This window comes from Peromyscus leucopus, chromosome 4, assembly GCF_004664715.2.
Source record: "Peromyscus leucopus breed LL Stock chromosome 4, UCI_PerLeu_2.1, whole genome shotgun sequence".
NCBI classification, from domain to species: domain Eukaryota; kingdom Metazoa; phylum Chordata; class Mammalia; order Rodentia; family Cricetidae; genus Peromyscus; species Peromyscus leucopus.
In genome coordinates this window covers 25,757,683-25,781,994 of record NC_051066.1, presented here as the reverse complement: position 1 = coordinate 25,781,994, position 24,312 = coordinate 25,757,683, and the positions used below count along the sequence as shown (strand labels likewise).

The window sequence follows — 24,312 nt, the reverse complement described above, 5'->3', positions numbered from 1 at the left end:
AATCCCATAGTAGGTGCTATGTGTCAGCAAAACTAGGAAGCAAATGCTGGGGAGTCACATAAAATATAAGATGAAGGGTGCATTAGCTGTGTACACTAAGATCTAGATATACTTCTCTCCAGGACTTGGGGAATTATGAAGCTGTGTATGAGAATTAGTGCTTCAATCATCACCGTCATTACTACCAACATCATGACCCTTCATCATCAAAAATATCTTATTTATGTCTCAAAAGCCAGACTCTCACATAATTTGTAGCACTCTCTTTAAACTTTATTTTAAGTTTTGTAACAAAAATAAAATTAACTGACACTCAGAAAAGTGATCTCACTTCTTAAAGACTTGTAGATGGTAAGTAATGAACCCAACATTCTAGTTTGTCTGAGTCATCTGTGTCTGTAATGACAGGCTGTTGCTCAACAGCACTTCATCCTCATTAGTACACCAGTTGATAAAGTACAGCAAAAGCTACATGAAATCTAAGCTGAACCCACTTAGGTTGAGGAGACTTTGTAAATCTGTGGATGAAGCTAAGCTGTGCTTGCTCTGCTAACTGGATGCCATTTCAATCTCAGATGTCACCTGTTTTATGTCCTGATTCTATGTGTGTGGGGAAAGTGAAATGAAACTAATGATTCTTAGGTTCAAAGGCAATGACAGTAAGAAGAGTTCTCATAATCCTCCCACCCAACTCTCTAGCAGATGAGCTTCAAACTCAAGGCCATACTGCAGAGACAGCACAGCTTCCATGTTTCTCTAAGGGCCCAGGCAGAGGGTGTTTCCCTTTCTGGACATACCACAACATTTTCCCTATGACTACGAGAGCACTGGGGGTTATTTATTGTATTATGCTTTATTGTTAATTATATCTCTTCTTCCTCTTCATTTTTGTGATTGCAGGTTACTTAAGGGCAGAATTTCTGGAGATTCTGCCCTTATCCTTTTATCTCTCAGTGCCTACTGCTTAAAAGAGGGGTATATATGGTTATCAAAATTCATTTAATTGAATTTTATGTCTGACTAATCTAAAGGGCAAGGTTAGGCAATTTGCTTACGTTGAATGAAGATTCACAGCAAGGACCAGGAAAATCTTCTCCTGCTCCTATTTATTAGTAGAGTACTATGGTCCTTGGGCAGGAGACATGTATTTTTCTCTGTCTCCTCTTCAGATATATGGAGTTTGAGAGGAGCTGGAGGGATTTTTTTGTTTGTTCATTTGTTTCACTTTGATCACTCTCAGCTCCTGATCAGCGACCCTTTTTCATGCTGTTTTTAATTGCGGGACTTGGAAAGGAGGTTTTAAATGTACTGAGCATAACATCAATCACAGGGTACCTCACTACTTTTTTCTTTGATGGAGAAGGGGAAGACCCAACTCAAAAGAGTAAGTTGATTCTTGTAAAATGTTATGTGGAACCGGTGGTGAAAATGGAATAAGAATCCAAGCCTCAGCTACCTCTGAATAGTCTCCAAAAGGGTTTCCATCAAATATATTATGAATACAAGTGATTTTATAACTACTATCCCTAAACAACCCCCAGAGACCTTTCATATGTGTATGAAATTATAGATTTTTTTTAAAATATAAGATATCACTATATAGCCCAGGCTTCTATGCATAGTTCTGAGATTACAGGTATGTGCCACTGGCCTGGCAAGTGAGTATGCTTATAAAAATTTAGAGGGAGATGTAGAGTTCATTTGATATTAGCTCCTGGGAGAGAGAATGATGGAATTGGAAAATATTTTAGTTGAAGATATTTTTCCCATTTATATTTATGTGGTTTCATATAAGAATACTTTAAAAATTGAAATTTAACTGAGTTTTACATTTGCATACATCGTTTTCATGTAGACTCATCTATTCTGCTCCTCTAGTAAAGAGACCTCAGGTGAGTATAGGTGAAGGAGGCTTGGTAGAAGCTCTGATGTCATGAGGCCCAAAAGATAAGCAGAAATATACCCTGAGTTCAGCCTGAGGGTGAGACTCTGAATTCAAGAACTTGGGATTTCAGTAATGTTATGCAAGACTCATTAGGAAGAACCTGCAGCCACAATCTCTGGGAGCCTTCCATTTCTAGCCTACTACCGAATGTCAGTTTGCACAAGTTTTCATAGCTGTATATGCTAATGGGGAAAGGGAATTGAATTTGACCCTACAGTGTCTTGGGATGAGGATGTTGCACCTTAAAATCATTCTTTTCAGCCTGGAGTGAGCTATATTGCCTTTCTATTGTTCCCCCACCCCCAGCTCCAGTATGAGTAGTCATTTGTCATTTGACTTCTGTTGTAAATCATGTCAATATGGCTTGAAAAGGAGGAAATGGACTAGCTCTTGCTTTAGACAAAATCATTTTTTCTTGTCTGGCTTATCCTTAAAGAAGATAATATTTCTGTATATATGCTCACTTTTTATTTACAACAGTGTGGCTATTTCTCAGTTGGGGTGCTTTTTGATTAACACTCATTGCATTCTATCAAGGTCAGCAAGCAGTATGTAAGTTTATTTCAATCACTGGACTGCAAACTTAAAACAAGATTGTGATTACTTTGTATGGTATCCTAGTATCTAGGAGGGCATCCTGCTGATGTCTGTTGAATGCATGGTTGGCTTGTACTATAAGGATAGTTTCAGGACTTATTAAAACCATGTTGTTCCATGTACAAGAGCTCGAGTTCCTTCTGCTGGTACACTGTAACTGACTTTTGTGTTTTATTCATGATTTGGCAAAGCAATCCTGGGCTTGCAGGTCTTCAGAGTATTGAATTGATTCTGAGCATCTTGGAAAATGGTTATGAAAGGATTGCAATAGTTATCAAGGTGTGGCTGAGCAAGCCTCAGTGGGGTAGAAGGCTGGGCAACTGGTTGGAAATAGTTGTATAATGTGAAAGACAACTCATCCATTTGGAAATGCATAAAGAAGGCTATGCTGATAGTATCTATTTTTATCTCTGATCTAGAAAGCTCAAAAACAGCTGTCAAACCCTTCTTGGGACACATTCATATCCTGCCTGTGATATGAATCTTAAGGGGGTAATACCCACACAATCAGGACATTGTTCTAAATAGCAGAGCAAGCTTGCCATAGCCTTGGGCTTTCATGCTTGTTCTGACTTCTTTGTTAGAGACACTGGAGTCATCTGAGAGGGTATTTTTTTCTCCACATAGTTTTCAGGATACTTTGAAATGCCACCTATGAATATTTAGTTTTTTTCCCACGGTACCTATCCTGGGAAAGCATTATACAGGGCACATCTGGGTGGGAGGCATGACGTCAATATAAAGTCACTGACTGCCTAAAGGTCAGACTCCCTTTGTCTCCAAGCCTTGGTTGTGCTGAACTAGTTAATTTGCCTGTCGGGAAATGTGTCAATGGCACGATGGGACACAGAGCCTACATCTGTTTTAGCCAGGGTCACATAAAGGCAGCTCATAGCTTAAATCAATGACATTTTAGGAAGGATTTCAATTCTACATAGTAAATTTTTTTCAGAGTCTTTTTATCCCATGTAAGTTATGTTACTAACAGAGGAGAAAGGGAGATGTGGTAGAAGCAAATCAAGAGAATTCATTTTTATAGATCACACTCAATTACTGACAAGTCATTGTGAGTGAATGCAATGATGTGGATGTTTTCAAAGACAGATTTGTGAGCTTTTTGCCTGAACATTCTAGAATAATAAGGTAAAGGAACTGAACTTGATATCAACTATTATTAATTCATTTCTCAATGGCTTTGTGGTTAAGTGCATAAGTTTCAATGTCATAAAACTTTGTTTTTGAATGTAAGCTTCAATACTCATTAGCTGTGGGGTCTTGGCTGAGTTAGTTCCTGAAGAGCCTGCATTTACTCACATATAAAAGAGATGATAAAGTCCCCCTTACATATTTTTGAGGGGATTAAGTGTACTTAAATAAGTCATTGAAGGCAGAAATCATTATGGAGAGTGACCCATATGTAGGGCTTTGTGATATAGTCCCATTGGAGCATATTGACTTACTTGGCAATGGGTTGCATTCTTTCTTAGCATTATCCAAGGTTTTATAGACCCTTTGCTTTGTGGGAATAATCACAGAAACACTGAGCCAGGGCTTGCTCCCTAGCTAATACTGGACACCAGCATTGGCGAATGATCTAGGGAACTAGGAAGACTCACTGGTGCATTGTGTTTGAACCCATGATGCCTGGTGTCAGTACGTCACTGTAAAATGTGAGTGTTCCCACTCTCCTTGCCTCAAGTTTGTTTGACAGCTACACCTACAGATACCTGTCATGCTTGGAACTGCATGTAGCTACCTGCCCTGCGTGCCACTATAACTCTCCCTATGTTTGAATTTGGCTTAAGTTGTTTTCAGACTTTGTTGACTTTGAGGTCTTGACTTACTCCTTAGCTCTGAGAAGTTCTCGTTACTCTATCTTTGTTTCTAAACTGTGAAATGTAATTGTCCAATTTTAATCACCAACTCTAGCCATTTCCAATTCTGAACTAAGCAACGGACCTCCACTCTCTATATTTCTAAATATTCAACATTAAAGGTTTAGTTACGAAGTGTTGTGTTTTACTAACAACTTTCCCAGTCCTGTAATAATATATAATACAGTACAGTGTTCAGAGCACAGATATCATAACTGTCTGCTCTGGTTCTAACCCCAGACCATTACTTATTCTACATTTGTATAAAGCAAGTTACTTAACCCTGTACTTCAATGTCTTATTCTTCGTCGTATGCCTATATGGAGTAAAGATGTTTATATAGGACTTGAGAGAAGGCTCAGTAGGTAAAGATACTTACTGCATAGTTCCATCAACCTGTGTTTGATTCTTAGAACCAATACAAAGGTGGATCCAGAGAACTGACTCCATAAAATAATTCTCTAACCTTTACAAATGACCCATGACATGCACGTGCCTGCCATCTCTCATCAGACCACACACACACACACACACACACACAGAGAGAGAGAGAGAGAGAGAGAGAGAGAGAGAGAGAGAGAGAGAGAGAGAGAGAAAGCATTTACTGAAATACCAGAAGTACTAAAGAGATATTCACTTTTAGGCTTTATATGCATATTATATGGTCTGGCTGCCATTCTCCAGCAGAAGTGCACTAATCCAACTGTAGTAGCTATCTTCATAGTATTAATTACAAGTGGAGCAGTCTAATGCTTCACTCTGTTACCAAGCAGGACAGAAAAATTGACTGTATTCTGCAGAGCTGAGAATAGGGAAGGGATCTTCTTATATCTAAGGCTGGGAATTTGCTGACTATAAGGTAACACCAGGTATGGAAGAAAAGTCTTTGGAATGCTAGAAAATAGGGATGACAGAAGTCACAATAGCAATGCAATGTGAAAGAAAGGACTGGTGTGAGGAAAGTCATGAAGGCTAAGGAAGAGTAATAGACACAGTGCTGGGGCAGTGACACTAAGTATAGAAGCCAGATCTAGTAATGTGGACTGAGTGGCTTCACAGCACTGAACGGACCAGAGGCTGAGCACCGTTAAGTTAGGGTGAATATTTCCTTCACCTGGTGGATCACTTATGCATACTCCATGTATTCCTGACATTGAAAGCTATTTTCTTTGGCAATCCCGTGTAGCCCATGTTGTTCTATGATTTCGTCAAATGGCAGCTTAGAGAAATTAAAATCCTGTCATCTGTGTCAGTCCATGTGGCATGCTTTAACAAAATACTACCAACTGAGTATCTCATAAACAACAGGGACTTCTTTCTTTTCTTTTCTTTTTACAGATTTTTCTTATTTTATAATTTAATTTTACATATCAGCCATGGATTCCCCTCTCCTCCCTCCCCCCCCCGCCCTCCTCCCAATCCACCTCCCATTCCCATCTCTTCCAGGGCAAGGACTCCCCTGAGGATTCAGCTCAGCCTGGTAGATTCAGTCGAGGCAGGTTCAGTCCCCTCCTCCCTTCACCCAGGCTATGCAAAGTATCCTAGCATAGGCCCCAGGCTCCAAAAAGCCGGCTCATGCACTAAGGACAGGTCCTGGTCCCACTGCCTGGGGGCCTCCCAAACAGTTCAAGTTCATCAGCTGTTTCACTTATTCAGGGGCCTGATCCAGTTGGGGGCTCCTCAGCTATTGGTTCATAGTTCATGTGTTTCCACTAGTTTGGCTATTTGTCCCTGTGCTTTTTCCAATCATGGTCTCAACAATTCTCCCTCATACAATCGCTCCTCTTTGTCCCCAATTGGACTCCTGGAGCTCCACCTGGCGCCTGGCCGTGGATCTCTGCATCTGCTTCCATCAGTCATTGGATGAGAGTTCTAGCACGACAATTAGGGTGTTTGGCCATCCAATCACCAGAGTAGGTGAGTTCAGGCTTTCTCTCGACCATTGCCAGTAGTCTATTGTGGAGGTATCTTTGTAGATTTCTGGGGACCTCTCTAGCACTCTGCTTCTTCCTATTCCCATGGGGTCTTCATTTATCATGGTCTCTTTTTCCTTGTTCTCTCTCTCTGGTCTTGATCCAGCTGGGATCTCCCATTTCCCTAGCTCTCTTTTCCTTGACCCTTGTCCTTCATTACTCCCACTCACGTCCATGTTGTTCATGTAGATCTCATCCATTTCTCTGTCATTGGGTGATCCCTGTCTTTCTTAGGGTCCTCTTTACTAGGTAGCCTCCCTGGAGTTATGAGTATCAGTCTAGTCATCCTTTGTTTTACATCTAGTATCCACCTATGAGTGAGTACATACCATGGTTGTCTTTCTGAGTCTGGGTTACCTCACTCAGGATGATTTGTTTCTAGATCCATCCATTTGCGTGCAAACCTCATGATTTCATTGTTTTTCTCTGCTGAGTAGTACTCCATTGTGTATATGTACCACATTTTATTTATCCATTCTTCAATTGAAGGACATCTAGGTTGTTTCCAGGTTCTGACTATTATAAATAATGCTGCTATGAACATAGTTGAGTATGCCCTTGTGGTATGAGCATCCTTGGGAATATGCCCAAGAGGGGTATAGAGGCCAGAGTCCAAACTCAAGGTAGCTGCAGAGTGTTTGGTAAGAAAAGACCTTCTGGTTCATAATAATCGGGTTCCTTGGATTTCCAATGGTTTAAGGCAGAGCAATGAGTTAGTTCTTGAGATTCTTAGTCATGAGTAGTTTCATGTGTGACCTAATTAACTCCTAGAGGATCACTGGGATAATAGTATTGCCTAAGAGATAGGATTTCAACATAAGAATTTTAGATGAGAAAAAAAATAGGTTTTGGAAATCAGTAAAGAGATAACAATTCATAAATACAAGAGATTTCAGAAGTGACACATTGTCTTTTGTGATGCTACAGTACTCAAGTACATATTATGTACTCTTTGTTTTCTATCACTGATTATTTGGTTCAAGTGAATTTTAGATATTACTAAGTTAATCAATTACAATCTGCTCAGAGACATTCTATTATTTGTTCAAGGTGCCACAAACTGACTTAGGTTAAAAAAGATCACACTAGAGGAAGTATGGAACTAAGAATGAAACCAAGAAAATCAGCTAGAAGGCAGAATGAGCTGTCTAGATGCAAGATGGTGAAGGTTTAGATAAAGAAGGAGACAATGGAAAGGCTGAGGAATTGTTAGATCATGGGTACATTTTGAAGATAGCATTAACCATAATTCTTGGTAGAATGAAAGTAGTATAAGGCAGTGAGAGATCAAGAGTGAATTTAAGTTTGCTGACCAGAGTAAGTAAGATTAAATTGCCACAACTAAGATGAGAAAGCCCATAGAACAGATTTTGTAAAACAAAACATGTTTTGTACTTAAGTTGGAGATTTACATTAAACATTGAAGTATGTTGATTAAGTAGTCCAAAATGCAGGACAGTTATTTGGGGTGGGTGTTTGTTTTTAAAAAGGCAGAACCTTTAAACACACAGAGAATTTTAACAGCATAAGATCAGAAGAACATATCCTGGGGGTATACAGAGGAGAAAAGTATTAACAAAACACTAAAGTAGACTCTTGAGCCACAAGGTTTAGAAATTAGAGACAGAAAGGGAAGCTGGAAAGGAATGAAATAGCATGGAACTGAAAAGGAGAGACTGTGGGACTGTGGAAGTTAGTGAAAGGGTGACTTTAGTAAGGAGAAAAATGATGCTACTGTGGATAACTGTGAAGGCTGAAAGCTGCTCACAAGGCTTGACCACAGTGTGTTGATGATTTGGGAAGGAAACATTTAATAAAACGTGTGTGTGTGTGTGTGTGTGTGTGTGTGTGTGTGTGTGTGTGTGTGTGTAAATTTTCAGAGGAATGATGAGCTGTTTAGAGTAAAGAGGGTCTAATAGGGGAAATATAGAAGCATGCTTGTAATGATAGACACCTTTACTGGAGTGGATATGTTGTATGTGCCCATAGGAAATAAGGAGGGGCACCCACAAGAGCAGGATTCTGATACTGATTTCTTTGCTAGTTCAATTATGACATATGTTTTGAGGCTTTCATAGATTAGACCTGTTGATTTTCCCCTTCTAAATATCAACAAAGAAGTCACCTCTTAATTGTTCATTTTCATTCTAACTGAAGACATTGCAAGAGTAGGTTGCTTTACAGTGATGAAGTTTTTGTGTGATTGTAGAAGTGTCTCTCTATTTTTCTGACTTACAGAGTGAAATTTACTTTCGTAGAGAACAAGGTCATCCATTGGTCATTGAAAGAAGTGGGAAATGCTCAACGGCTTAGGAAATTAAGAACAGTAGTTGGACTTAATCAGCAGGATCTTAAAGACCAAGAGAATAAGACCTTGACATAGCTTTGGGTTCATTAGTGGAAAGGGAATCTGAGGAAAAAAAGGGCATCCTCAGTTACTGCTTTTGACTATGTTCCTGAAGATTTGTGCAAGGAACTATCTATGCTAGGAGAGGAGTAGACACTGCTCCAGGATGGAGTTGCTACTACAGCTGAGGACTAGATGCTGCTTCTCCCTTTGTTAACACTCACTAACAGTTGATGGTCCATGTACTAATTTCAGCTACCCTTGGCTTATTAGGCTAGCTTAAGTTTAAACGTATTGGTCTATATATTAAGTGGGTCTTTTCTGAACTATAAATTATCTGGGACAAAACCCAAGATTGTTCTTTATTTCCTTTCATCAGTTCCTAGTTCACTTACTCAGGTGTTCTGAATTTACTCTGCTTTCTGCCATCATTTCTGATCAGTCTCTTGATATGTGGAGAACAGGGGGTGGGCGGGTGCCTACAAACCTATGGCACCAAGCCTGGTAATCTGATAATTGGGAGTGGTGGGGCAGGAATCCTCAGTTGGCTGTTGTCTTAAGAGCTATCTGGGAGTGCCGCAGGTGATGCTTAAGATTTTATTATATTTCTTAAAATTTCCCCTTAGAGATTAATCATTGCCTGTCAAGCCTCTACCTGAAAAAAACTTGCCACTGAGAATAAAAATTTCCTGGGTCTCATGCTTCTCGTTTTATTGTGAAGGTTATAGTCTTAGGACAGCTACTTACTTATCATTACAAATTAGTATTTACAGGACAACTCAAGTTCATAAAAGTGATTTTGAAGGTGTATTGTAACTATCATACATAATTAATAAACAATAAATTTCTAATTTTGTTTAAAGGCTGTATTAAGCTACTGCTACCTCAAGGGTGTTGATGATTTAGCTAATAGATATTGAAATATTTAAAGAAATTCCTTTATCTTTAATAACTCGTTTACTTTTTATGGTATCCCTTTTTCTATTTTAATATTCAATTTTCTATTGACAAATATTTAGATTACTCTTGGTTTTATATCATAAACCATGAAGTAACTGTACCTTTTTATACATAGGTGTTCTTTGTACTTTATAGTTATTAATCCTTTGCTATGTGCTTTACAAATGCTTCCTTTTGCCTTTGTCTCTCTTGCCTTAGCTTGTCTTTGTAGCTCTTGGTAGCCCAGACTAATCCCTTGTACAAACAACATCACAACTATTTAAGAGGGACTACCACTAAGTTTTTCAGCACAGGTATACAAGTGGAAAGACAGAATAAATATTAATTTATCCACAGACCTACCTCTTTCTCTTAATACTGCTTGCCTCATCTAATGTATATTGTGTTAGTGTCTAATTGGAAAACTTCTCTGATTGATCCTAACAATTCACAGGAGTTTAAAACCATTGATCCTGAGCAATCATGTAAAAAATCATTTATAACATCATCAGAGTTCTGAGCTGTTAGATATTGCCTTTAGAAGCAAAAAGTGGTGCCATTTGACCTAAATATTTATATGATTGTTTTAATTTGTTGGTATTTTTATGTTCATTTCATTCTCATGCCTCTATACTAGTTTATACTCAGTCCTGGCATTTATGTCTTACATCTCAGAGGTAAACAGCTGACTGCAGAGCTGACAGCATGGCCATTGCTATTATACTAGTCATTACAGAACTGTTTCATTCCTCAATCAGGAAATAGACACACAAATCAAATCCTTATCAGACTGTGGGAATTGGATACAAGTGTCACTAATTTGATCTGTATTGCTCATGCAGAAACTAGACTAGAATTCTTTTAAGGTTGATACCAAACATCTACTCTTACCTTTGATTAGCCCAAAGACTATTAAAGATTCATAGGAAACATGCTTTCCAGAATGAAAACTAAGGTTAGAAGCTGAGAAAGGGACAACCGGATAAGACTTTTTTCCCTTAACTTAAGTATGGGGCCTAACAAACCCTGGTTGGTTTATGATGTATCTCTTAAGTGGAAGTAACAAGGGCAGCATGATGTAAGTTTGTCCTCAATAGTATCTGACAAAAAGAGTCCTAACAAAGGACAAAACGAACCTTACTACACCTTAAACTTTACCCTCATTACTACTAACTCTTTTCTAGTATGCCCACATGATTCCTCCAAAGAAACTATATTGTTGTAACCTATTCATTCTTGTTGCCTATTTTTGTTTGCTTGTTTTTGTTATTATCTTTTTATTTTTTGGTGTTGTTGCTCTAAGTTTCTACATACATGCTAAATAAATTAGGAGTCTGTTTTATGGATAGTGAACTATATTTTGAAGCTAAACTCATCTGAAATGTAAAATTGATGCTTGAGGGAAATTGCCTTGCTCAATATAAGATCAGTTTTGTATCTGATCCTATTAATCCTATGAATGAGTATTTTCATCTTTAATAAGGAAAAAGAACATAATTTTGTTTGCCAATAAAGACTTTTCAATTGGTTACCAATCCACTTCATCAGAAAAATGGTTATACGTCTACATATGACTGGCCATTTAAATGAAATGAAAATGATACAGTGAAGCTTCCTATGAGTTTATAAAGAGGGGAACGGTTAACAAGCTTTCACATTCATAGGGTCTGCAGCTCCGTGCTGTGGACTGGTATGACTGTTATCATAGACTGTCATAGAGTCTCATATGAGGACAGATGGACAGAATGGCAGAGAGGCCTGTTCTCTGAGCATGACTAAGCTGTTAATCAGGCTTGGGCTGTCTAGTTATAGACATAATTTTTTTGTGAAAGAGCAATAATTTAATATACTGTAATGTTATTTTTAGATTTTTCTTTAGATAAAACATCTTTGTTTTTCTTCTTTTTTAAAAATTTTTTTCTGGGGCACTTTGGGGATTGAGTTGGTGCTTTGATGCCAAGTAGTGGTCTGTTACTGAGTTAGAAGCCCAGGCCTTGGACTTTTGAGACAGGATCTCCCTTTGTACCTGAGGCTGTCCTTGAATTTCTGGCTTCCAACTTCAAACTTCCAACCACACTGATAGATAGCATAACATCATTTCTCTTAAACAAACAAACAACAAAAACTAGGGGATGGTGAGGTGGTTCAGTGGTTAAGAGCACCTGTTGCTCTTGTAGAGGGCCCAGGTTCAGTTCTTGGCATCCACATGAGGTTCACATCCATCTATAATACTAGCTCCAGGAGATCCAATGCTCTCTTCTGACCTCTCTGCACACATATGGAACACATAAAACATGCAGGCAAAACACCTGTACCTCTCTCTCTCTCTCTCTCTCTCTCTCTCTCTCTCTATATATATATATATATATATATATATATATATATAAAATTAAATTGTAAAGCAAAATTACAAGAACCAAAAGATAGAAATATATCTATTTAGTCAAGGAGAATCTGCAGTTTTCCCTTTAACTGTCTATAAATGAAAAATCTCTGCTGAATACACTTACTATTGCTTTTCCACTAAATATAGCTGAAGTTTTAACTTATGCATCCTCTTTTTTGAAAGCTTAATCATGGTAGTTAAGTTTTGTTTGTCTTTGGACTATGTAGAACAACATCTACTTTCTACATTAATTTCTCCCATTTTCCTTATTTAATTGTTATGTGTAATGCTGTCCAAGAGTACAGTTGCAGGCAGTAATTTATTTGTTATTCACTTTTGACAATTGATGGGTCACCAACCATTAACGAATTGAATATTCTTCTACCTGCTAGGAATTATAGAGATAAAGCCTCATAGAAACACTAGGGCTGTACAGTTTGTACTCACATGAGGCAGTGATATGTACTCCCCCAGCCATTAGAGGCACAGCAGCCTCTGCATTCTTTGGCTTTAATGCAGATGGAAGGGTATCAGACCCTGAGGGAACTGCCTATCAGAGTGGATAGCACATGGGGGATGAGATGGATCACTGCAGGATGCACAGTGAACATCTGGAAATACCGCAGGGCAATTGCCTCAGCAATTCCTTATTTCTACTAGTGTGTTATTTTCATTAATTTTAACAAATTCTGCTTCCTTTTGCATTTTTTCACTTTGCCAACTTGTTTTTTAAAAAAAATATTCCAAGGGCTTGCTATTAAGAATCAAAGGAAAACTAAAACTAGTACTGAACTTTTAGGAACCCTGAATTGAGTGAAAAATGAAAAGAAAATACCTTCATATCTTGGAGGCTACTGATAAGCTATTAATTTAATTAATCTACATGGATAACATCTCCACACATTCATATGTATATGTGTACATGTACATTGATCTTATATTTATTTGTGTCTGAAGGTGCCTTTCAACTCTCTGTGTAAGCCTTGGTTTATTCTACTTCTTTACTCAAACTCCCTTTCTGTCTTTCTGTGGATTTGAGAGCATATATACGTGTATTCATTATTATTTCGGACTTTATTGTCTTCTTGTTAGTTAACAAGTTAGTTCTAATGTTCCATTTCTCTATCCATTTCCTATCATCTCTGGTCTCTCTTCTGAGCCTGACATAATTGAAGTGGGGCATAATATATTATTTTGTGCCTTGCTACAAAAATGCTAAAGTGTATTTATTATTCTGAGTGTCTATATCATTTTGCCCATCTTTTAATCCTTTCATAAAATAACATGCAAAAACACTAAAAATCAGATTTTTACAGAATCATGACAAAGCTAGATGGGGTGCTCATTTTAGACCAATGAGCAATGGATTCATTTCTGAAATACAAATAAATGGAACCAACTCCCAAATATATGATTTCTTTTTAGGCCTCTAGAGGCACAGAAAAAAAGAGTTGCTGGAGATCTGTCTGCCAGGACCTCACTCTCAGATTCACTGATTCCATTATTTGTTGGGTGTAAACTGTCCTGCTTACAGTGCCAAGTGCATTTGTGAGTTCTGATGTAATATATTCCTAGAATGGAAACTCTGGCTATCCAACCAAGACAGTTTTCTATTCACTTACAGTTGCTAGGAGGAAAAAGAAACTGATCTGTAGATGGCAAATTGACAACCGTTGTTAGATAAAAACCTTTGAATTTAGCCGGGCGGTGGTGGCGCACGCCTTTAATCCCAGCACTCGGGAGGCAGAGGCAGGCGGATCTCTGTGAGTTCGAGGCCAGCCTGGGCTACCAAGTGAGTTCCAGGAAAGGCGCAAAGCTACACAGAGAAACCCTGTCTCGAAAAGCCAAAAAAAAAAAAAAAAAAAAAAAACCTTTGAATTTATGTCTTCTCTTTCCCTTCCCATACAAACATGGCAAAGTTGGTCTTGAGTAATTAGACGCTTCATTCAATACTACTGCAATAAATATTTATACTTGGACCTAGGAGATAGCTGTATGTGATTTTTAAAATTAAGCAAGGATTTCATAATGGCCTTTCTATGGAACAATTTAGGACCACATTTGTTAGAGTAAAGTACTAAAAAAGAGAATAGAAGAGGTTTGCTACAGGCAATAGATAAATAAGTAAGTAAGTGAATAAATAAATAAATGCCATTTGTGGTAACAAATAGTTAAATTAATGTTGGCCCTGTACATTTTTGGAGCTATGGCAATAATTATCCAGTCCACTAAAAGCATACGGAAAACCAGCAATAAAATTGCTTTATAACAGAAATGCTAAGCATTTATCAAATAATTTTTAAAACACCACCACTCAAGAAAGATGTATAGCTAAACCATGAATTTGTAAAAAAAAGATAGAAGGAAGGAATTCTTCCAGAATATAAGCCAAAGATCAATGAGATTGAAGACACAAAGGAGAGCTAGGAGATATGGAGAATAGCAAAGTAAGTTCAACAGCCTAATAGTTTCAGAAGAGATGGGGCATGTGTGTGGATAACATTGAAGACACTACCTAATGTATTAAGATGTAAAGCTAATGGATCACAATGTCTCTCTGATGAAATTTCAGGTGTAAATGACAGAAAGAGATAGAAGGGAAATAACACTTAAATCGTCGACTGATACATTAATATGAGAAAAGATTTGTAGATATCTATACTGAAAAGGGAAAAATAGTACTAAAATTTTCCCTAGTGAAATTTCAGATGTAAATGACAGGATGTCCCAACTTCCCTTAGAATAAAATTGTAGTTTAATATACAGGAAAATTCTGAGATGGCATCAGACTTTCTGTATGTAGAGACAGTATTAAGCAAAGATTTCCTTCAGAACACTGGGTGAGGGGGGTATAATTTACAAGGTTGATTTCTTTTTATGTAATGTGAAAAGGAGAGACTCAGGTGTAAAGGCATTCAAAGAATTCATCACTACCAAAATAATATTTACTGAGTTGCTGGAGAGATATGCTAAGAGAATTTGGAACAGAAAGTCTAAATCTTTTTTTTGTGAAAAAATAATAATGAGATTGGTGAAAATCAAATTAAAGCTTGCTGAAAATTTATTTTGTTTCAGAGTTAAAACTAAATATGGCATTACTTTTACGATAATGAAAAATATGTCAAATATGATTTTCAAATGTGGAAATGCTACTAATAGTACCTGAAGATAGAACTGAGTTTTTCAAATCATCCATATGAAAAAGAAAAAAAAAAAAACAACAAGAAACCATACAATTATAAAATAGATACTCCCTATTAAGGTCAGGATAATGGTTATCATTCTTATTATTCTAGCTTATTCTGCAGGACTTAACTAATTAAATAAGCTTAAAGACTATAAATACTAGGGAAATAAAAAATAACTAGAAAAACAATTAAAATTTTATAACTAGATTTAGAAAATTCTGATAGAATACTTGAAAAACATTAAGATTATGATACAAGACGAGTAATTTCCTGAATAATTGTTGCATTGATTTGCAAAAACATAATAGCTTGACTATAAATTAGTAATTACTTATAAGAAACCTATAGAAAATATAACTTCAAAAGTTTTGAAACTACAAAATAACATAAAATGAACTCTAATGAGTTATGTATTAAAGGCTTTGATCAAACTTGATTAAAAGTTGGAAAAAAGGAAAAAGGATATAAAACAAAAATAAGGTTGATGGTATAGTTCGATGGTAGATTGTTTCCTCAACATGTGGGGCCCTAGCACCATTTTCAGCCCCACTGGGAAAGAGGAGGGCGAGGGAGAGGAAGAGGGAGAGGGAAGGGGAGGGGGAACCACCTTAAACATCACAAATTCCTTTGTGAAATTAATATTTGGATTTAACTTGAATCTACATTGTTCTAGCAGTATTTTTCTTTTTCTTTTTTGGAGTGAATATTTTATTTGGAGGAGATTTTAGAATTCCAGAAGAGTTTACAAACAGTACTGTATTCCCACACCCCTTTCACTTGTCTTCTCCTTTAGGTAACATCTTACATAACCTTATAGCATTTTCCAAAACAAGTAATTAGCTTTCATGTAAGCAGTTACAACATGGAGGACTCTAAGAGCTCTGATGTTTCTTTTCAGGATTCATTCCATGCTGCATCACCCTGGCCTCTCATCTGCTTAGACGCTCCAGTTTGTGTGTGATTGAGCCATTTTCCCCTTGTCACTGACTCTAACATTCAGCAAGAAAATCTGGAGTTACCTGGGCACATTGGGCTGGTTTATTTTAATGGTAATATTAAATATAAAATCATGTGATTCAATGGTTTATGCCAGGAATCTGCACTCTAAGATAATTATTTACCCAGTTAAATCACGACATTTCTAAATGAAAACAACATGAGTAGGTTTTCTTAAACTGTAAAGCATCCATTGAAATCTATTGTTTAAAAAAAATTAGTGACCTTAAAATTAGGGAACTGTGGTTATGTGTTTCATTGGTGTCTCCTTGAAACACTTAGTCTAGTTTCCATTTACTCAAATGTCCATCCAGATTGGATATTATCTTCACTGACAGTTACTGTGGTGTTCTCATTTCTCCCTCTGTCCTAAGGTTGATACTCTGTGCCTGAGATGGTGTCATGAGCTGAATTTCTGTTCCTGTTCACATGCTGCAGTCCTAACACCTCAGAATAGAGCCTTATTTTGCAGGTGGGGTTCAAAGAGCTAATTAAATCAAACTGAGGCCCTTAGGGATTAATATTTTTTAAATATGAGTGATATCTTTATTTGGACATCCATAAAAGAGAAAATCCAAGTGCAGAAACACATATAGGGAATACAGTGTGAGTGAGGACCCAGGAGAAGAGAGTGGGACAAGGAGGAAGACCCAAACAGGTCCTTCTGCTGTGGTCCTTAGAGGAAATCAATCGTATCAATACATTGCTATCTACCCTCCAAAACTATGTCCAGTTCTGTTGTCATAGTTTTATTACTTCAACCAGTCTATGGTGCTTTATTATAGTGGCCTTAGCAAAGTCATACAGGTGGCGTCTGACAGTTCCCATGGCTGTGCTATCTCCACATATGCATAAGAAAGAACAAGTGTCTCAGATTTCTTTTCAAAATTTCTGAGTTTTATTTCAACTATACTATGCTATTTTCTTTTAATATGTTTTTCACTGAAATAAAATCACATCACTCTCCTTTTCTTTCTCCAGCCCCTCCCCACCATCCTTCCACCCTCTATCATGCACCCCAACTCTCATGTTGATAGCTACTTGTTTTTTCTATTATTATTGGTGATTTCTGTATATACATACACAAAGCTATATAAATACAATCTTCTGAGTCCACATTTGTCACTGGTATTACATGGTTTCAAGGTTGATCACTCTACACTAGACAACCAACAGAGACCCTGGGAAAGGCTAATTCTCCTCCCAGAAAATCAGTTGCTGTAATTTTTCATCTAGGGGTGAACTCCCCCCCCCATTTCCCCCTTTCACATTAATATGCTTTAAAATGTATTTCACCCTTTGTATCTCATCACTGTTGTCACCAGAGGTGCTAAACTGGACCATTGCTTTAACCTATGTCACAAGCTCTACTGTGACAGACCAACAGAGACAGAGTAGAATGTGAGAGGCATTGTTGATGGGGAAGAAGGAACGGGGTAGGTAACTACCATCTCTGTTATTTAATCTGCAACTATTCCTCCTACCAACTGAAGGAAGATGGATACATGATGGATGCATATGCAAAGGGCCCATCTGAGCATTTTATTTTGCTATTGTTATTTTAGTGAAAAGTAGACCTAACTCGATGTTGATCAGTAACATCACAACTTGCTGACCTGTGATATGACCTCAGGATGGATTAGCATGCCTCCTGTGCAAATGTTAAAAAGGCTGGAGAATTTTGCAGGCTTGAAATGAAGAGACCTGGATGACTACCATGAAAAATGTGAGACAAGAGTTAACCAGAAAATTCCATTTTTTGTGTGTTCTTATGAGTACTTGGAGGAAATGCAAAGAAGGATATCTCCCTAAATGAGAAAACTGGTCGTGTCAAAGAAGGGCTTGACGATTGAGAAGATTAACGATGAGATCTTTTATCTGTGCTCTTTCTCTTCTAATTACAATAATGCATTTAAATAATTATTACTTGCAAAACTGAAATAATGATAAAGTGTTCCCTGTCTTATCTAGAACATGGTGAATACTTAGTACCTGTTAGCTATTAGTATTTTGAATTATTATTATTAGTAGTTGTCACTAGTAATATATTATTAAGGATTTGTGGAAGGCCCCTAATCTGATTCCTGTCCACGAATGTATCTTAGACTACAGATACATTGGCAAGATGGCCAAGCAACTGGATTCCATGCATGTAATATGTTTAAATATAGGTATGTAAACACATAGAACAAATATAGATGTTTCCTCATAACACTCATAATTGTAAGTAGCACTGAGTGTTTGTGTGGGAGGGGAGAGTAGAAGGGAGGTTGAGGAGATGTATAGAGCAGGGATAAAGATGGAAAGTGGCCTCTTTTATTGAACATTTCACTAAGATGCATCTTTTTGGTACTATTTGAGTAATCAAACTTATACTGATGTAATTCTCAGTTCACTTTTGTAATCTACATCCTTATTTACTTGCACATGGATCTTATTGAGAGAAGAGTAATGTGCAGAGGCCTGTTTGTGTTTCTCTATTCCAGGCGATTTGGAGGAGAGGGAGATTGTTTGTCAAAGCGGGACCAGCTGGGATTCTCTGGCTGACTCCCAGGCGCAACTGTGAAGCAGCGGATATTGGGTGCTCTCCCACCTCGTCAGGAGCAGCGTTCTCCTGTCTGTTCCTGGCATCTCACAGCATCCTGTGCCCTGCTAAGGTGTTAACTGACAACTGACAGAATTTACTAAGAGCCTATTCTCCTTGGTAGTATTTTCATTTTAAAACTTGGTTCAGAAACTTTAAAAATCAAACCTATGCGAGTTAAGGCATAGCATTCCTTTAGTATAACCCATAAATAGATCATACTCTCATGTTTTAGGAAGGAAGTAAATGTTCTCTTGACACATGACATTCCATTGCTACCATCCAGTGTTTACCAATTTCCAAGAAATTTTTTTTTACCCAAGTGGTTCATTGTCTCCTCTAATAATTTTCTGACTGTTACAAATGTAATCTGGCTTTCATCTTCTCTTTTCACCTGCTCTCTTTAGGGATGTCTTCACCAAGATCTGATTGCTAAATCCAGGGACTTTGCTTCTAATTAATGCAGTACTCTGTGGGAGAGTTACATTGTATCAATGATCACAGATTGAATTTGGTTAGTTGTTTGTCCAGCTTGATGGTAAGTGTCTTTCTGTCTAAATCGCTGCCTCATTCATATTCAGATCACTATAATCTTGTGTGATGTTTAGCTCCTGACAGTACTGTCAGATCTATTGAAAATTTGATGTTTTGGAAGCCCAATGTTGTTTATATACTTGTACTAAATAGTGTTACTGGAGTAAGGGAGAAGGTTCATTTACTCAGGAGCCTTTCAATAATGCTACTGACTCGCTCTTAAGATCGGCTCTGATTGTAAGAATTAGAGAGGCAAGAAGTAGCTGGGCAGTCACAAGACCTAAACATCATGGAGGGTTGGTTAAAAGCAAGCATTAGTACTTCCATTGGGTCATGGAGTAGAGTAGAGAAGAGAGAGAATGGGGCTGTTCTATAATGACAGTGAGACTAGGACTCCAGCTTTAGGAAGACATTGTATTTATCCCCACTCCCAGTGACACACCTGGGACCACACAGAGGCACTCACAAACATCAACAGCAGTGGAAATGAAGGTGGTCTGAGTCATCTTTAATGACATCTGCAAGCACAGGATTTCAGCTTGAAGACTTTTCAGAACGCTTTAGTGACAAAGACCAGTTTGGGTAAATTTCCCACAATGTCAGCAACTGAGGTCTTATTTTTAGAAAGTGTTAGGAATAGAACATGAGAAATAGTGGGAAAATACTTCAGTAGACCTGTGGACAGGTGAGAAATATGCTACGGTGCACTGTGGGTAAGTTCTTTTAGCTGAGTATGTCTGAAATTAGACAGCACAATTTTAAGTGGGGCCTTTCTGACTGAAACAGAAACAAAACCATTGTAATAACCTTCACTCCTAAACAAACATCTCGGCCGGGCCTCTGTGTTTGTTAAGGTTTTAGAAGCTGAGTCTTTTTTCAAACAGTAGGAAATTATTATCTGACCATAATGTATTCTGATTCTATTGTTATCTTAACACTGGGTTCTTTGGGACCTTTCTTTTTGTTTAATGATATGTTAGAAAATCTTCATAAGAAGTATAGTAAAATGACAGATATCTCATATTGCCAACATAAATCCCACTTCCAGTGCTGATGATTAACTTCAGTCCCAGTCTCAGCTACTGGATATTTTTGAGCTCTTCGCTGCTTTTCGAATGTTGGCACAGTTGTCAATCATTCTCTATCATATTTCTAGTTCGTGCAAGGAAGCCATTTGTTAAATTGCAGCCTCCTAGACTCAAAGAACATTTACCAAATGCTTTCAGATAAAATGCCATCGTCTTCTGTAAAACATCGAGCAGCTTGCAGAGGAGGAAACACCTGAGGACACAGCAGACTGCAGCACAGAGTGCGGAGCCCAGGTCTACTCTGCACAGCACCACTGTGAGAACAGGGAGTGGTTCTTACTCCCCAGGCTCCTCTAAGTGCTCATAATGCTCATTTGGACAGATGAAGGTCTTTGGAATCAGGGAACTGACACTATACTGGTGAGAAGCCAGTTTATTAAGGAGGGTTGCTGTGTGATGGTGACTCACTGCGGTGACCCCCAGAATTGAAAGAGCATCTCTGAATTTTCTTCACATTCTACCACCCTTCTCTTTGCTTTCAACAGATGCCACTGTTCTGTGACGGACAGTTTTCTAAGTTATAGGAAAACGAGCAGAGATGGTAGAAGACCAAGGAATAGTTTTTTTTTCCCCTAACACTTCTACTTGCCCTGTGCTTCATGGCTGTTCTGTAGCCATTTTCCTCATATTTTTTTAAAATTATATTTGTTTGTTTGCAGCTTTTTAGGAAATTATAATTTCCCAATCTTGAATAATTCATGTAATCTGATGTATCTGTACAGAAAGAGTAATATTAAGAACATGTAACAAGAGTAAGGAGGTCTACCTTGCAAACATTAGTATTTGCATTTGCGTGCTCTTGCAAAGGCTACACTGGACAGTTCTGCAGCAACCAAACGGGTAAAGTCATTATGAGCTCAGACTTCAGGCCCTTCCTCATATCCCTCTAACCTTACTCCTGAAACATGCTTCCAAGCTTGTGTTTCCAGATGCTGTACACATTTCATCCTGAAGTCTACACAATTTTTCAAGTCATTTGAACAGTATGATCAGATTTAGCATGCTACCTTCACAGAATCTACAGAAGTCCTTTGTGGAAAATTAATATTGAGATTCCTAGGACACCATTCCTAGGATACCCAGTTAAAGATAGTATGTGACTATGCTTTAGTGGGATTTCCTGCAGGTTTGGAGTCATAAGCATACAAGAAAGTAGCTGCTATTACAAGGAAGGCTCCAAGGGAAAAGAAGCACTGGTTGGTACAAAATCGTGCAACCAAAAATAGGATATGATTATTGACAATATTAAGGAAACTGAGGTCGCAAATCCTTTTAAAATATTATCTTCATACTTAATGAAAGCAGATATTACAAGGCTTCCAAGTGTCTGCAGAACAGCTATCCATGCCAGCTGATTATATCCCTGAAAAAAATCCATTCTTTGACACCAATTCTCCATTATAAACATATATACACACTAATTCAGATATACTCCCAAAGAAACCAAGTTGAATGTTTTTTGTCCCTACTGATTGCTTTGTTTCTTTCAAGATTTTCTCAAAATAAACTCCAGCAAAACTACTTGGAAAACATGCTGTGAGAACTGCCATGAGGTCTACAAACTGAGAGCTAGATGAACGTTCCTTAGAATCCAGCTTTTGAGAATCTGAAGGCCCCTGGACAAAAGCAACTCCTGCCATCAGGATTACTAGGGAGAGCCTCTGGTACACATCAATGTTTTTTAGCTAAATATAGACACAGAAAATAATTCTGCTGTGAGTATTTACAACTGATATGTAACCTGGTAAGTGGCTGCATCTAGGTTTGACAATGCCACATAGGATAAATTATACTGAAGGGTATATATCCCTGATGGAATAGCAAGCTTAAATATTTCCATGGCTTTATTAAGAATTTCATCATATGGTGATTGATTAGGTGTTCTCACACTAAATTTACTGTCTCTGTAGACTAAAAGGAACAAGGTCTCTTTCATAAAAAATTCAGCCACAACCACTGTTGGAGAAAATTGATAAGGAGGACCCTGCTTTTTTAAAGTCCTAGAATAACATCCTTAGAACCAAACTGGTAGTCCGAAACACCATAATTCCAAAGGAAAAACATTTTAGGCTGGCAGACATTGTTTTCTCTTCATTTGTTACAGGCACTGTTTCCATCTCTTGACGTCCCTGCAGCTTCTTGAGTGCTAGACAGATCTGTGCCTACCCCAGGGTCACAGGCTTGGAAGGAGCTCCAAGGAAGGTCACAGAAGGATTGGCTGCCAGCCTGGCCCCCTAGGCACCAACCCCCTAACAATTTTATAAATCCTTTTTGTGTTTGCCCTTTATGCACCACTCTTTTAGACAAATATGCAGGATTCACAAGCTGAGGATTCTATTGACGTGCTAACTAAAATGCTTACCGTTGTTAAATGTCCTTTGATCTACAGGATCCAAGTTAGTATTTACAATGTGTGTTAAAGAGTAGGTAATATTGTATAAGTAATATTTGTAGCAATACAGAATACAAGAACTTTTATGTATAATAGGGTGAAAATGTTTGCATACAATTTTCAAATATATTTTTGCAGCTCATGAAAAGTACAATATATATTAGTTGTGTCTTTCTGCAAAAATGAGAATTACAAATGATCTTGGCATTTAGTTCTCTCATTACAGGAAAATTCAAGTGATTCTTCTTGGTTAATCAAGAATGTCACATTGTTTCTGATAAATCTTGTAATATTTCCTGGGTGGTAGGTTAGAAGTAAAGGAAACCCCTTTATCTAGATAAAATCCAAATTTAGTTGGTGGTAAAGGATGCCAAAATTTTAGAGAGGACATTACTATAAGAGAAACAGCTTCTAATGTGGTCTAGGTGTACTCAAGAGGGATTAGAGTTAGCCCACCCTGCATCTGAGACTGAATACACCTGTAGTTTCTACTACCCTTTTTCAAGATGTGTGAACATATTCATAGTCTTCGGTGAGGAACTGTTGTTGAAGTTGCCTGTGTCCACCCAGTTCCTGCAGTCACTCAGAACCAAGTAAACACACAGAGGTTTATATTATTTATAAACTGCATGGCCATGGCAGGCTTCTTGCTATCTAGTTCTTATATCTTAAATTAACTCATTTCTATTCATCTATAAGTTGCCATGTGGCTTAACAGTACTTTTACATCTTGATTCCTCTGCATCTGGCTGGCGACTCCTGACTCAGCCTTCCTCTTCCCAGAATTCTCTTCTCTGCTTGTCCCACCTATACTTCCTGCCTGGCTACTGGCCAATCAGCACTTTATTTATTAACCAATCAGAGCAACACATTCACAGCATACAGAGCGATAATCACAGCAAGGAACCACAGAGGTACTAGCAGGAAACAGTCTCTCAAGAACCTCCTTACAGATTTTATAATGTTTTTGTACCATGTAGTATCCTTGTTCTGTAACAACCATTCAATAGCAGTGTGGCAGTGGTCAAAAGCTGACAAGATTTTCCAATCTTTCCACTTTAGTCCCTTTTCTCCATTTGCTTTCCAACATTATTTAACAGGGATGGAGGGAATTTTGTAATACTATTACCCTTCCCTGAGGTCCTGAAACAAGCTTTATAAAATTTTGTTTATAAATAAATAATACTAAGGGATCAAAGGTAATAGCTAAATATTATGTTTTTAGATTTAATAAAAAAGATTAAATCACAATATGCTTTACTAAATATAATGTAGTAAAATTATTTAATATAATTTAGTGTACATGTATCTGGAATATAACTTATTACATGTACAATATACTTTATTAAAATTATTTTAAATTTATTGCATACTTCTGTAAATTTCCATTTAATATTTTTAGGCTGTGGGTGATTGTGGGTAACTGAAACTGTGGGTGTTATGAGATTAATAGAGAAGACTGTAGAGGT

General features: G+C 37.6%; 1 pseudogene; it reads right to left on the bottom strand.

Annotated features, from left to right (window-relative positions):
- Positions 1 to 21,377: 21,377 nt before the first annotated feature.
- Positions 21,378 to 22,654, bottom strand: LOC114704901 (annotated as a pseudogene).
- Positions 22,655 to 24,312: the final 1,658 nt, after the last annotated feature.